General features: G+C 40.8%; 2 pseudogenes; both read left to right on the top strand.

The window, feature by feature from the left end:
- The first annotated feature begins 478 nt into the window (after positions 1–478).
- On the top strand, positions 479–598 carry LOC143243763 (5S ribosomal RNA; annotated as a pseudogene).
- Positions 599–14,087: 13,489 nt separating this feature from the next.
- LOC143243762 (5S ribosomal RNA) lies at positions 14,088–14,205 on the top strand (annotated as a pseudogene).
- Positions 14,206–15,155: the final 950 nt, after the last annotated feature.

Genomic DNA, 15,155 nt, shown 5'->3' with positions numbered 1-15,155 from the left:
ATAGCCAAATATAAAGAAGGTGAATATTAAATAATTCTAATCCCGATGCAAGCTCGTGTTAAAATCTAAATTCTGCACACACATCTGTAAGTGATGGGATGTGAGCCTAATGTGGAGAGTAAAATACCAGATTTTGCGAAAGTAGGTCAGAAAGAAATATAAAGAAGACATAAACACCAACATGTGACTAAAGACGTTTGAGAAAAGAGTTCTCAGAGGCTAAATTGATCAATTTAAGTGTTCCATGTCAATGACACACACGCCTGTGAGCGACAGTTTCCATACCCCATGTGACACTCGTGTTGTTCCGGGGATGTTAACTGAAACCAGAGTTATCAGGCTCCACTTTCCAGCGACCTCAGTAAAATTGAATTCCTAAAGCATCTCTTATATTTCACAGCTAGGAAATTTTGGGCTGCGACAACGATTTTCTTTTTAGAGTAACACTTAAAACACCAAATAAGAAAAGAATTAAACTGTCATCGTTCATACCACGTTGAAAGCGCCGGTTCTCGTAACCGATCACCGAAGCTAAACAGCAGCGGGCCAGTTAGTACTTGGGAGGGTGACCACCTGGGAATACCGGGTGATGATGACTTTTCACGTTGAAATTTGTAGGTCTCGCAAAAGAGCTGATCGATACGTCTCACTTTTTCACAATTTCTGATTTAGAGAGATAAAATCCTTCCGAAGAGAAAGAAAGTGGTTGACTCAATTAAGTGCCTTAATACTGGGTATTTATTATGGTAAACTGTTGGGGAAAACATTTTTGTTATAGGAACTAATCAACTTTTTCATCATCAAGTCAGTTGATAAAACACGCTTCGAAAACGAAATTCAAACATTCATTTCCTGCGATCGTTCAAGAAAAGTAGCAGCTCTCTCTAAGCAGGTGGCGTTAGCCGCGTTCCATTCAATTCAAACCAAACCCCTCCAATCAGACGTACGTTGGAGAGAAAAATAAAATAAACTATCTTAGCGGGTCGATCTTCGGAATGCACAAAGGGGTGCAGAAATCTACAAAACAGAAACTTCGTTAATGAGTAGATCAAGCCCACATCAATCTAAGGCAGTCTTATACAGATGGAATTTAAAACGTTTCCCTATTTCACAAAATTGTCTCGCTCGTGCACGTTTTGCCTAAGAAAAAGCAATTGTCGGGTCTGTCTGTCTGCTACACAGAAAGGCGATGCGACAAATATTTCGAGATTTCCTTACATAACGTTCGTTCGCTTACGTTTTGTAAAATTACTTTTGTCTAGAAATATCGTTGAAGAAAAGTAGCAGCTCTCTCTAAGCAAGTTGGCGTGAGCCGCGTTCCATTCACACTTTAAACCAAACCCCTCAATCAGACGTATATTGAAGAGAAAGAAATAAAAACTATCTTCGCGGGTCGATCTTCCAGGAATGCACAAAGGTGCGAAATCTACAATACATAACTTCGTTAATGGTAGATCCAGCCCACATCAATCTAGAGGATTCTTATACAGATGGAATTTAAAACGTTTCCCTATTTCACAAAATTGTCTCGCTCGTCGCACGTTTTGCCTAAGAAAAAAGCAATTGTCGAGGTCTCTGTCTGCTACACACAGAAAGGGCGATGCGACAAATATTTCGAGTTTCCTACATAACGTTCGTTCGCACGTTTTGTAAATATACTTTGTCTAGAAATATCGTTGAAGAAGAAGAGTGGCAGCTCTCTAAGCAAAATGGCGTGAGCCGCGTTCCATTTCACTTTAAATAAACCCCTCAATCAGACATATGTGAGAAAAGAAATAGAAAAGAAACTATCTTCGCGGGTCGATCTTCCAGATGCACAAAGGGTGCAAAATCTACAAAACAGAAACTTCGTTAATGAGTAGATCCAGCCCACATCAATCTAAAGGCAGTCTTATACAGATGGAATTTAAAACGTTTCCCTATTTCACAAAATTGTCTATAGCTCGTGCACGTTTTGCCTAAGAAGAAGCAATTGTCGAGGTCTGTCTGCTACACAGAAAAGGCGATGCGACAAATATTTCAATTTTCCTTACATAACGTTCGTTCGCTACGTTTTGTAAAAGTCACTTTGTCTAGAAATATCGTTGAAGAGAAAGTACTTGCTCTCTAAGCAAATTGGCGTGAGCCGCGTTCCATTTCACTTTAAACCAAACCCTCAATCAGACGTATATTGAGAGAGAAGAAATAAACTATCTTCAGGCGGGTCGATCTTCCGGAATGCACAAAGGGGTTACGAAATCTACAATACATAAACTTCGTTAATGGGTAGATCCAGCCCACATCAATCTAAGACAGTCTTATACAGATGGAATTTAAAAGCGTTTCCCTATTTACAAAATTGTCTCGCTCGTGCACGTTTTGCCAAAGAAAAAAAACAATTGTCAGGTCTCTGTCTGCTGCTGCAGAAAAGGCGATGCGACAAATATTTCCGAGTTTCCTTACATAACGTTCGTTCAGCTACGTTTTGTAAAATTACTTTGTCTACAAGTATCGTTGAAGAAAAGTAGCAGCTCTCTCTAAGCAAATTGGCGTGAGCCGCGTTCCATTCACTTTAAGCCAAACCTCCAATCAGACGTATATTGAGAGAAGAAATAAACTATCTTCGCGGGTCGATCTTCGGAATGCACAAGGGTGCGAAATCTACAATACATAAACTTCGTTAATGGTAAGATCCAGCCCACATCAATCTAAGGCAGTCTTATACAGATGGAATGCAAAACGTTTCCCTATTTCACAAAAAAGTCTCTCTCGTGCGTTTTGCCTAGAAAAAGCAATTGTCAGGTCTCTGTCTGCTACACACAGAAGGCGATGCGACAAATATTTCGAGTTTCCTTACATAACGTTCGTTCGCTACGTTTTGTAAAATTACTTTCATTCCTGAAATATCGTTGAAGAAAAGTAGCTGTCTCTAAGCAAGTGGCGTGAGCCGCGTTCCATTCACTTTAAACCAAACCCCTCAATCAGACGTATATTGAAGAGAAAAGAAATAAACTATCTTCGCGGGTCGATCTTCGGAATGCACAAGGGTGCGAAATCTACAATACATAAACTTCGTTAATGAGTAGATCCAGCCCACATCAATCTAAGGCAGTCTTATACAGATGGAATTTAAAACGTTTCCCTATTTCACAAAATTGTCTCGCTCATGCACGTTTTGCCTAAGAAAGAAGCAATTGTCGAGGTCTCTGTCTGCTACAGAAGGAGCGATGCGACAAATATTTCGAGTTTCCTTACATAACGTTCGTTCGCTACGTTTTGTAAAATTACTTTGTCTAGAAATATCGTTGAAGAAAAGTAGCAGCTCTCTAAAGCAGAGTGGCGTGAGCCGCGTTCCATTCACTTTAAACCAAACCCTCAATCAGACGTATATTGAAGAAAGAAATAAACTATCTTCGCGGGTCGATCTTCGGAATGCACAAAGGGTGCGAAATCTACAAAACATAAACTTCGTTAATAGGTAGATCCAGCCCACATCAATCTAAGGCAGTCTTATACAGATGGAATTTAAAACGTTTCCCTATTTCACAAATTGTCTCGCTCGTTTGCGTTTTGCCTAAGAAAAAGCAATTGTCGAGGGATCTGTCTGCTACACAGAAAAGGCGATGCGACAAATATTTCGAGTTTCCTTACATAACGTTCGTTCGCTACGTTTTGTAAAATTACTTTGTCTAGAAATATAACCTTAGCAGAGAGACTTTACTCGGAGACACCGACGATTGCACACCTTATTTATAAATCAAATATCTATTTTATATGTACGTACATTTGAAAATTAACTTTCCAATAACGACAAGAGTCTTTGCTATTGGATATATAAAACAAAATAGGTGAGTAGAAACAACAAGAAAAAAAAGTTACAAAACAGTTAAAGCAAAATTGAAAACTTAGCTTGAGTGAAAGAAAAACGCAGAAGCGTTTCAGATAAGTAGGAACTCGATACGTGGCACGCTTCCGACTCGCGAACGGTGGTAATAGCCGAGTGTGACAGGTGCTGTTCCTTTATTCATTCTGTTTCTAAACGTCAGAGAAATTATTCCCAGTTTTTGCAACGTACTTTCATTAATATCCATACACTTCTTTGAGCAGGAGACAAAGGAGCGACTTCTGAGAATCTCCACTAGACGGTAACCAGCGTTTAATACTATTTTGTCGTAGGGGAGACGAGGCGAGTACCGACTTCTCCCGATGGAAACAAAATACACGTTAATAAACACAGGTAAAATTAGTATGTATAGCCAAATGACGAATAAAAGAAGGTGAATATTAAATAATTCTAATCCCGATGCAAGCTCGTGTTAAAATCTAAATTCTGCACACACATCTGTAAGTGATGGGATGTGAGCCTGTGTAACGAGTAAAATACCAGATTTTGCGAAAGTAGGTCGAAAAGAAATATAAAGAAGACATAAACACCAACATGTGACTAAAGACGTTTGAGAAAAGTTCTCAGAGGCTAAATTGATCAATTTAAGTGTTCCATGTCAATGACACACACGCCTGTGAGCGACAGTTTCCATACCCCATGTGACACTCGTGTTGTTCCGGGGATGTGTAACCAAAACCAGAGTTATCAGGCTCCACTTTCCAGCGACCTCCAGTAAAGTGAATTCCTAAAGCATCTCTTATATTTCACAGCTAGGAAATTTTGGGCTGCGACAACGATTTTCTTTTAGAGTAACACTTAAAACACCAAATAAGAAAAAATTAAACTGTCATCGTTCATACCACGTTGAAAGCGCCGGTTCTCGTCAACGAGTACAGACGTGTTTTTCGAGCTCCTCATTGCCTTGAGTGTAAATTTAACAGCTAAGCCTAGTGAGCGTGTAGTTCTTTTTTTTTTTTGCTAGATTTTTATTTTTTCCAAGTTGTTTGACGATGTCTTCATCAACCAAGAAGGTCATGGAAGTTATGCGTCGTACAGTTTTTGTGGAAACGACAACTTCAAACCATGGGGACGTTATCCATTCTGTTATTTCTACGTTTGGTGCTGCTTCGGTCACTGCCGTAGTTCCTCGCCCAGGTGGATATGGGGTAACTTTTGTTCTTCCCGACGATGTGGACCTGGCTATAGATGCTGGTCTAACTGTAAATGGTGTGCACTGTTCGGCTAATGGTGTCACTAAACGTACTATTACTGTGTCATTTATGGACGTACCCGAATATATCGACGATGATATTATTCTAAATAAACTTAAAGATTATGATTGTGAGGTGAAAAGCCCTATTGTGGGAAGAGGGACCAGGGCATATACTTAGGTATACGCCATGTTCGTGTGTGTTTTAGTAGAGAAGTGTATCTCTTTTGCCGTTTTGTAGTAAAGTTTTTGATCCTTTTGGGCAAGGCGGTAATGGTAAAAGTGAAGCATGATCGCCAGTCAAAGAAGTATGTAATTTATGTTTGGGGCGGATCATCTATATCGCGGTTGCCCCAATTTATATGCCGACATTGTCATATGCAGGGACACGTCCGTCAACGTTGTCCCAAGCGTGTTCTCGAACTTCCTCTAGTGACGACGCTGATGTGCCACGCCTACTTCTTGTGACGCCGCTAAAGTAGAAACGGCTGCTCCCTCTCGTGCAGTGCCTCGCTGATGTTGACACCATTTCTGTTTGTCCACGCGTTGATTCGGAGAAATTCCCCTTTCAAAAGCTGCAGCTACCCATCGGGTGGTGGACGATGTTTCTGCCGACGATCGACGGTTTCTGGTGGGGCCAGCCAGGGAACGGGCAAGTAGTCACCCCTGCTGCAAGTCGCAATTTTGATCGTCACTTCCCGCCACTTCCGGTTGGTGGTGAGAATACCGCCGGCGATGTGGAGGTGCCTCTTCCTCGTCGTTGGAGTATGCTGAGTGTAATGGCAATGTCTCCTGGTGACACTTCTAAGAAGGGCAGTGGACGAAAACGGGTGTCGGACGATGCCAATACTACGGATATCTCGGGCGAGAGGCGAAGGCGGTGTCGCAGCCTTAAATGTGTTTTTTGTGACAGTTTGTTTGTTTCAGTTCGTGTAAGACTGTCATTTATTGTTATTTGAACTTTGTGCATATTTGCTTAGATCTTTACATTTATTCTTGTTATTTTTTGTGTTTGTGACAGTTTCCTTTCAATTCTTGTACCTTTACTTTCTCTTTAGCATGGTACATTTACTAAGGGTGGGAGTTTTGAATTGTAATGGGTTGCGTAATATTAGTAAACTGTCTTATTATCTGGATTACTTTGTTACTAATTTTGATGTTGTTTGTTTACAGGAAACGTTTTTTACTGATGATTTTCTGATGTCGTTCTGAAATTTTGGCCAGGTGTAGCTTTTTTTAATAATTCTACTTCTAGCCGACAAAGTTACCATCTTGGTACAGCAGTTTTGTGTGATAATGTTACATTCGTTTCTTTCTGATGGGGTGGGTAGGGTTCTGGTAGTCAAATTCAGTTTCAGAGTCTTTGTCTTATCTGTTATCATCTGTGTACGCTCCTCGCGATATCTCCGACGACAGGAATTTTCCAAACTTGGAGTATTGTTTGGATGGTTGCACAGGATTGCTTGTTGTGGGAGATTTTAATTGTGTGGTGGATGTGGCACGCGATCGATTCCGGTCCGTTTCTACCGACGACGCCAGCCGTTCGGCTTTGTCCAGTTTCTTAATAGGTTTGATTTGCTTGATGCGCATTCACTCATATCGCCGACTACACCTGGTTTCACATGGAAGCGTTTTGTTAATGGTGAGAGATGATGTCGTCACGTATTGACAGGAATTTGCTTTCTTCTACCTTGCAGGGGGACTGTCCAACGTTTCCGTACGTTGTGGTTTCCTGCTACAGATCACGCTTTTATGGGCTTCGACCTTACTCTGCGACCAATTGTCAGAGGTCCTAATTTCTGGCTTCAATAACCAGTTATTGAGGGATGCCGAATATGTGAAAGCCATTAAGCTGTTGATCGCCAGAAGTCGTAGTTGGTCAGTTTATGGGACTGATAAATTAAATGGTATGAACAATTGAAATGCGCGTTCCGTATTTTCCGAGCGTTATTCGATTCTTCGTGCGCAGGCATCCCGTTCTCGCAAATGTCATTGAGTCGTCCATCAATCGTGAGCTTCGAAATGACCCGTTTCCCTGTTAGATCTAAGGTCAAATTGTATGAACTTGAAGATGCATTGGAGACTTTGGATCACGATACCATAGAGGGGGCGAGGATTCGATCTCATATTCGTTGGTTTGAGGAGTGTAGAGATCTACATCTTACTTTCTTCGTATGGAAAAGGTCCGTCAAAGCAGAATTGAGTTTAGATCCATGCTCACTGATAGGGGTGTGGAGGTGTCCGGTGTGGAAGATATCGCTGCTGTTTTACATCAGTATTATTCCGCACACTGTACTCTAAGGATATCGTTCTGCAGGCAGACATAGATTTAGTTCTCTCATTTGTTGATCGAACTCTTTCCAGTGAACAAGCTAATATTTGTGATGCTCCATTCACGGTTCCGGAAGTTATCGCTGCTTTAGACAGTTTACCGCTGGGCAAATCTCCTGGTTTGGATGGTTTTACCTCCGAATTTTTCAAATATTTTCTACCTCTTTTTTGTTGACGACTTTTTTATCTGTCTTGTCTCAACTGTTTCCTCTCCACAGTTGCTCCGTACAATGTGTTCTGGGGTAATTGTTCCTATATCCAGAAGGGGGGATCGACGGTTGGCGGCTAACAGCCGGCTTGACATTACACGTGCACTGACTATAAGCTTTTGGCCAAAGTGCTGGCTCGTCATAACTCGTCTGTGATCTCCAGTTTAGTTTCAGATGAGACCAATCCGGGTGTATACCTGGACGGGACGTTGCTGATACTCCATTAACACTCGTTTTGCTATTGCAATCTTTGCACGTAATACCGGCCAGGGTGGAATCTTTTTGAAGCTCGATCAGATGCAAGCTTTTGATCAATTGGCCTATGACTATCTATTTCAACTTCTTCTGCGTATGGGTTTTGGTTCTACTTTTGTTCATTGGGTTCGTCTTTTGCTATACTTCTATTTCTAGTTGTGTAAAGTTTAATGGATTTCTCACTAATGATTTTGCTACTACTCGGGTATTCGTCAAGGATGCCCCATGTCTGCTACTTTACGTTCTCAGTGTCGAACCGTTACGAAATATGTTAGTCCATAATGTACATATTACTGGTATTGGTGGTGATGTGCTACTCACCACGCCTTCACTACTTATCAGCATGCTGATGATACCACCTTAACCTTACGGACGCCGATCTTTGCCGCATGTGTTTGGATGTCTGAAACTTTTGGCAAAGCTACTGGTGGGAAGATCAACTGGACCAAGAGTCAGGGGTTTTGTGGGTTGGGTGTTTGGCCTCTTCTGCAGACTTCGTCCTTGGTGAGTTGAGAATTTCCCAGGATCCTATTCGGATTTTGGGAATAGTTTTCACTCTAATTTCGATGTCATGCTGCAAGATACGTGGCAGGGGTGTATTGCGCAGGGTATCTCGTGTCTTGGTGTCGTGGCGATTTCGTTCTTTGTCACTAAAGGGGTAAATCTCTTGTAGTGGTGAACTCCTTGGTGGCATCGGTGTTATGGTACCCGTTGAATATACTCCCGTTGCCAAGACAGTTTGAGGCTAGATTTCGCAAATGTATACTGGATTTTATTTGGCGGGGAGGTATATACATAAAGTGGCATACGGTATTCTGATTCGGAGTTATGATTGTGGAGGTATCAACTTGGTTGATGTTAACACTCGTAAACTCGCATTCCGTTTGAAGTTTTGCAGCGTTGTTTGGATGCTTCTTGTCCTTCCACCTTGCGACAACTTCTTTCTGGATTTTTTCTTGTTATGGTAATCTCTCTTTAAGCTTTCGGATTCTTCAATGCCGTATTTTGCCACGTTTTGTGAAATCGTTACCTTTCTATATTCAGGAAATGTTTCATGCCTGGAAGGTTCTTCTTGGGGATAAAGGGATTGTCCCAGCTCCTCTTTCCCCCCAAATTTTTGATGAACCTTTGTTTTTCAATCCAGCTGTTGTTGATGTTCGCCACCGAACATTTCATTTCCTAATTTATTAACGCAGGTTTGGTTCAGGTCCGTCATTTTAATGTACGAGGTGCTCCCTGCTTTTCTTCCGGTGGGGCAGTGATTGAAAGGTGTACGGACTTGCTGACCCGTTGGCCAATGCCCGCACAATTTTTCACATTTTCATATGCTCAAGGAGGCGTTGCCTGTGGAGTGGTTGCCGATTTTGTCTACCCAGCGGCTCCTCTTCCGTCGTCCACATGTGTTGTGGATTTATATTTTCTGGACCACTCCGATAATCGAGTTCATTTTCAAGGTTTATCTCTGCGGCAACTGGTGGGATATATACAGTTTTCACTCGCTAATAACTTCCCTGCTCCATTCTACTGGGGGGATATTGTTCCTCCTGGAGACTGGAAACGCATTCGTAAAAACGCTTATTCTTCTTTTGTTGGTTTTTTTGTTTGTGATGTGGATTATTTACTCTGGTTGCGGGCGATTACCACAAATGTCAAGCTGATACATATGGACAGACATCCCACAGGGTTGTGCACTTTCTGTTCCCAGGCGCCAGAAACCATAGACCATCTGTTTTCCAATGTCCTTTTGTACAGCCCTTGTGGTCATATGTATATAAATTATTGGCATTTTATTTTGGATGTCCCATATCAAACTGGGTATGGAGGAGATGCCTCTTAGTGGGATCTCATCCTTCGTTACCGGGAGATGCTGGAACATATTCCGTTTAATTACAAGTTTGGCACGTCAGGTTATATGTTCTGCTCGTTCAGTTTTTTTTGCACGAAATCGCGTCATTCATTTTAATTTCCATGTTTAAAGTGCGTGTACGGAGACATATATATCTTCATTATCATAGATCTTTGTTACATAACTCATTAAATGTTTTTTTATTCTGTGTATTCTTATGTTGGTAGCTTGGTAACCCAAGGTGCCCAAGGTTATTTCTTGTGTACGTTGTTAAGATAAGTTGTTTATTTCATTATATTTTTTGTTACCAATGCAAGATCCATTGATTTCTTGTTTGTTAATGTTCATTATAATGTTTGTTGGATTACCTGCTGTTCCAATTACCTCTTTTATTTCTTTTCCTTAATTTTATTAACTTTGTGTGTAATTTTCAGCATGGTAATCTACAGAGATATTGTTACATGCTAATTCATTAACTTGTGTTTTATTTGTTGTATTTCTGTGTATACCCCTCGTTGAGGTGGGATAAATAAAGAAAAAAAAAAAAAAAAAAGCCAGTTCTCGTCCGATCACCGAAGCTAAGCAACGGCAGGCCCCAGTTAGTACTTGGGAGGGTGACCACCTGGGAATACCGGGTGATGATGACTTTTTTTTTTTTCACGTTGTTGAAATTGTAGGTCTCGCAAAGGCTGATCGATACGTCTCACTTTTTCACAATTTCTGATTTAAGAGATAAAAATCCTTCCAGAGAGAGAGAAAGAAAGTGGTTGACTCAATTGAAGTCACCTTAATACTGGGTATTGTGTGGTAAACTGTTGGGAAAACATTTTTGTTATGGGAACTAATCAACTTTTCCATCAACGGGTGGTTATTGACAAAACACGCTTCGAAAACAGAAATTCAAACATTCATTTCCTGCGATCGTTCAAGAAAAGTAGCAGCTCTCTAAACCAGGTGGCGTTAGCCGCGTTCCATTCAATTCAAACCAAACCCCTCAATCAGACGTATATTGGAGAGAAAGAAATAAACTATCTTAGCGGGTCGATCTTCGGAATGCACAAAGGTGCGAAATCTACAAAACAGAAACTTCGTTAATGAGTAGATCCAGCCCACATCAATCTAAGGCAGTCTTATACAGATAGAATTTAAAACGTTTCCCTATTTCACAAAATTGTCTCGCTCGTGCACGTTTTGCCTAAGAAAAGCAATTGTCGAGGTCTCTGTCACTGCACAGAAAGGCGATGCGACAAATATTTCGAGTTTCCTTACATAGCGTTCGTTCGCTACGTTTTGTAAAATTACTTTGTCTAGAAATATCGTTGAAGAGAAAGTAGCAGCTCTCTAAGCGGGTGGCGTGAGCCGCGTTCCATTCACTTTAAACCAAACCCCTCAATCAGACGTATATTGAAGAGAAAAGAAATAAATTATCTTCGGGTCGATCTTCAGGTGCACAAAGGGTGCAAGAAACTACATAAACATGGTTAATGAGTAGATCCAGCCCACATCAATCTAAGGCAGTCTTATACAGATGGAATTTAAAACGTTTCCCTATTTCACAAAATTGTCTCGCTCGTGCACGTTTTGCCAAAAGAAAAAGCAATTGTCGAGGTCTCTGTCTGCTACACAGAAGGAGGCGATGCGACAAATATTTCGAGGTCCTCATATAACGTTCGTTCGCTACGTTTTGTAAAATTACTTTCTGTCTAAATATCGTTGAAGAAAAGTAGCAGCTCTCTAAGCAGGAGGTGGCGTGAGCTGCGTTCCATTTTCACTTTAAATAGGCCCCTCAATCAGACGTATATTGAAGAGAAAAGAAATAAACTATCTTCGCGGGTGGAGTCTTCCAGATGCACAAACGGTGCGAAATCTACAATACATAGAGCTTCGTTAATGAGTAGATCCAGCCCACATCCAATCTAAGACGGTCTTATACAGATGGAATTTAAAACGTTTTATTATTTTTTGCAAAATTGTTCTCGTTCGTGCACGTTTTTTTGCCTAAGAAAAAGCAATTGTCGGGGTCTCTGTCTGCTTGCACAGAGAAGGCGATGCGACAAATATTTCAGGTTTTCCGCCACATAACGTTCGTTCGCTACGTTTTGTAAGAATTAATTTATTGTGTCTAGAAATATCGTTGAGAGAAAAGTAGCAGCTCTCTAAACAGAAGTGGCGTGAGCCCATACGTTCCATTCACTTTAAACCAAACCCCTCAAATGGGCCTGTTGAAGAGAAAGAAATAAACTATCTTTGTGGGTCGATCTTCCGGAATGCAAAGGGTGCAAAATCTACAATACATAAACTTCGTGTGTGGGGTAGATCCAGCCCACATCAATCTAAAGGCAGTCTTATACAGATGGAATTTAAAACGTTTCCCTATTTCCTGAAATTGTCTCGCTCGTGCACGTTTGCTTCGAAAAGCAGTTGTCGAGGGTCTCTGTCTGCTACAGAAAAGGCGATGCGACAAATATTTCGAGTTTCCTTACATAACGTTCGTTCGCTACGTTTTGTAAAATTACGCCTGTCTAGAAGTATCGTTGAAGGAGAAAGGTAGCAGCTCTCTAAGCAAGTGGCGTGAGCCATACGTTCCATTTCACATTAAACCAAACCTCTCAATCAGACGTATATTGAGAGAAAAGAAATACAACTATCTTTAAGGGTCGATCTTCGGAATGCACAAAGGGTGCGAAATCTACAAAACATAAACTTCGTTAATGAGTAGATCCAGCCCACATCAATCTAAGAGCAGTCTTATACAGATGGAGATTTAAAACGTTTCCCTATTTCACAAAATTGTGCTCGCTCGTGCGTTTTGCCTAAGAAAAAGCAATTGTCGAGGGTCTCCTGTCTGCTACACACAGAAGGCGATGCGACAAATATTTCGAGTTTCCTTACATAACGTTCGTTCCTTACGTTTTGTAAAATTACTTTGTCGTAGAAATATCGTTGAAAGTAGCAGCTCTCTAAGCAAGTGGCGTGAGCCGCGTTCCATTCACTTTATTAAACCTCAATCGGACATTATATTGAAGAGAAAAAATAGAACCTTATCTTCGCGGGTCGATCTTCCAGGAATGCACAAGGGTGCAGAAATCTACAATACATGAAACTTCGTTAATGGTAGATCCAGCCCACATCAATCTAAAGACAGTCTTATACAGATGGAATTTAAAACGTTTCCCTATTTCACAAATTGTCTCGCTCGTGCACGTTTTGCCTAAGAAAAAGCAATTGTCGAGGGATCTGTCTGCTAGAAAGAAAGGCGATGCGACAAATATTTCGAGTTTCCTTACATAACGTTCGTTCCTTTGGTTTTGTAAAATTACTTTAATCTAGAAATATAACCCAGCAGAGAGAGACTTTCCTCGGAGACACCGACGATTGCACACCTTATTTATAAATCAAATATCTATTTTATATGTACGTTACATTTGAAAATTAACTTTCCAATAACGACAAAAGGTCTTTGCTATTGGGTTATAAAACAAAATAGGTGAAAACAACAAGAAAAAAAAAGTTACCTGAAACAGTAAAAACAAAATTGAAAACTTAGCAGTTGAAAGAAGAAACGCTGAGGAAACGTTTCAGATAAGTACAGGAACTCGATACGTGGCACGCTTCCGAATCGCGAACGGTAGTAGCCAAGTGTGACAGGTGCTGTTCACGCTTTATTCATTCTGTTTCCTATAACGTCAGAGGAATTATTCCCAGTTTTGCAACGTACTTTCATTAATATCCATACACTTCTTTGAGCGGAGACAAAGGGGCGACTTCTGAGGCGCACTCACTAGACGGTAACCAGCGTTTAATACTATTTTGTCGTGAGGGAGACGAGGCGGTACACACGACTTCTCCCGATGGAAACCAAAATACACGTTAATAAACACAGGTAAATTAATGTGTATAGCCAAATGACGAATAAAAGAAGGTGAATATTAAATAATTCTAATCCCGATGCAAGCTCGTGTTAAAATCTAAATTCTGCACACATCTGTAAGTGATGGGATGTGAGCCTGTGTAACGAGGTAAAATACAGATTTTGCGAGAGTAGGTCCGAAAGAAATATAAAGAAGACATAAACACCAACATGTGACTAAAAGACGTTTGAGAAAAGTTCTCAGAGGCTAAATTGATCAATTTAAGTGTTCCATGTCAATGACACACACGCCTGTGAGCGACAGTTTCATACCCCGTAATGACACTCGTGTTGTTCCGGGATGTGTAACAAACCAGAGTTATCAGGCTCCACTTTCCAGCGACCTCAGTAAAGTGAATTCCTAAAGCATCTCTTATATTCACAGCTAGGAAATTTTGGGCTGCGACAACGATTTTCTTTTAGGTAACACTTAAAACACCAAATAAGAAAAGAATTAAACTGTCATCGTTCATACCACGTTGAAAGCGCCGGTTCTCGTCCGATCACCGAAGCTAAACGGCGGCGGGCCAGTTAGTACTTGGGAGGGTGACCACCTGGGAATACCGGGTGATGATGACTTTTCACGTTGAAATTTGTAGGTCTCGCAAAGAGCTGATCGATACGTCTCACTTTTTCACAATTTCTGATTTAAGAGATAAAAAATCCTTCCCGAAAGAGAAAGAAAGTGGTTGACTCAATTGAGATGCCTTAATACTGGGTATTTATTATGGTAAACTGTTGGGAAAACATTTTTGTTATAGGAACTAATCAACTTTTCCATCAACAAGTCAGTTGATAAAACACGCTTCGAAACAGAAATTCAAACATTCATTTCCTGCGATCGTTCAAGAAGAAGTAGCAGCTCTCTAAAGCAGGTGGCGTTAGCCGCGTTCCATTCAATTCAAACCAAACCCCTCAATCAGACGTTGGTTGGAGAAAAGAAATAAACTATCTTAGCGGGTCGATCTTCGGAATGCACAAAGGGTGCAGAAATCTACAAAACAGAAACTTCGTTAATGAGTAGATCCAGCCCACATCAATCTAAGACAGTCTTATACAGATGGAATTTAAAACGTTTCCCTATTTCACAAAATTGTCTCGCTCGTGCACGTTTTGCCTAAGAAAAAGCAATTGTCGAGGTCTGTCTGCTGCTACACAGAAGGCGATGCGACAAATATTTCGGTTTCCTTACATAACGTTCGTTCGCTACGTTTTGTAAAATTACTTTGTCTAGAAATATCGTTGAAGAAAAGTAGCAGCTCTCTAAGCAAGTGGCGTGAGCCGCGTTCCATTCACTTTAAACCAAACCCCTCAATCAGACGTATATTGAAAGAAAAGAAATAAACTATCTTCGCGGGTCGATCTTCGGAATGCACAAAGGGTGCGAAATCTACAATACATAAACTTCGTTAATAGGTAGATCCAGCCCACATCAATCTAAGGCAGTCTTATACAGATGGAATTTAAAACGTTTCCCTATTTCACAAAATTGTCTCGCTCGTGCACGTTTTGCCAAAAGAAAAGCAATT

This window comes from Tachypleus tridentatus, unplaced genomic scaffold, assembly GCF_004210375.1.
Source record: "Tachypleus tridentatus isolate NWPU-2018 unplaced genomic scaffold, ASM421037v1 tig00693270_pilon, whole genome shotgun sequence".
Lineage (NCBI taxonomy): Eukaryota > Metazoa > Arthropoda > Merostomata > Xiphosura > Limulidae > Tachypleus > Tachypleus tridentatus.
This window is presented reverse-complemented; position numbering and strand designations above follow the sequence as displayed.